Consider the following 1,382-nt stretch of genomic DNA (forward strand, 5'->3'; position numbering starts at 1 on the left):
CTTAAATTCTCCAAACCAATCAGGAAAACTGGGAGGGGAGAATCAGGCAGGAACTTCCCTGGCCAATCAGTAAAAGGCAAAGAACATTGAGGTTTTTTTTCTCTGTTCATGTCTGTTTCCAGTAATAGAAAACAAATGCCCTGACTGGAATCACAGAAATAATGATTAGTGCAAATTATAATATTTGATTATAATATCTCATCACAATCTCATGACGTCCAAAAACATTTCGAGCCAAAGCAGTACTTTTGATATGTGGTCACTTTTGAAATGTTGGAAAGGTGGCAGTGAAGTTGTGCTTAGCAAGCTTTCAGAAACAGCAACATGATAATGAACAGAGTTTTGTTCCAATGGCTTTAGTCAAGAGATGAACAGAGCACTGGGAGAATTTCCCTAACTTTTTATTAAAGTGATACCCATTGGCACCTTCCAAAGGGCATACAGGGCCTCTATTACTTTTCTGATGTAAAAGAAGACAAATCTGACAGTGTGGTACTCCTGTACACTGCACTAGGAGCATCAGCCTAGATATTGGCCTCAGGCCTTTGGTTTGAGACTTGAATTCACAACCATCTGATTGAAGTGTCAGTTTTGAAATGTGGCAACATATCTATAAAATGTTTATTTGTCATTGCTTTAATTTCAGTCTACACTCATGTACAATCTATCAGTAAAATGACTTCTGATCGTGCCTTTCTGATATAAATCCTGAAAACTCTGAAACATACCATGGTAGTTTGGAAAGGCAAAATCAACAAACAAAACTTAAAACAACGACTCTGTATTTGCTCAACATGTCTCACGAAGCTTTTTGTCGTCCTCTAGTGCTGAATCTTTATATTGCAACCAAATTGGAGCACACAACAGGGATATCATTTGCCTGCTAAGGGACTTCTGCTTGAGGAAGATGTATTTAATGTCACCAGTCCTCTGCAGGTGATGAGAAGATTCAATGTTCCCACAACATTGCATCACGAAAACCCTCTTGCAATTTTTTCAGGATTGCTTACTCTAGTTGGAAATAATCCAGGCAGATTCACCATGTATTTGACCTCCATGTGCTCAAGACTTCTAGGTAAGTTGGCAAGAAAGTGGAGTTAATGTCAATCAGGCATGATCTCCTGTGTCCGATTACTGGACAGTTGACACAACCATTCTGATAACATGCAAACACCCCACATTAATTGGGCTAGCAACTAGTCAAAAGGTCTTTATTCATTATCTTCAATAATAAGAATTGAATTGAATTGAATTGAATTTATTGTCACATGTACCGAGGCACAGTGAAAAGCTTTGTCTTGCGAGCAATACAGGCAGATCACAGAGTTAAGTTGTATAGATAATAAATAATAGGTAAACAGCAGCAAAAACCAAAACACAGG

The sequence above is a fragment of the Chiloscyllium punctatum genome, chromosome 6, assembly GCF_047496795.1.
Source record: "Chiloscyllium punctatum isolate Juve2018m chromosome 6, sChiPun1.3, whole genome shotgun sequence".
NCBI lineage: Eukaryota > Metazoa > Chordata > Chondrichthyes > Orectolobiformes > Hemiscylliidae > Chiloscyllium > Chiloscyllium punctatum.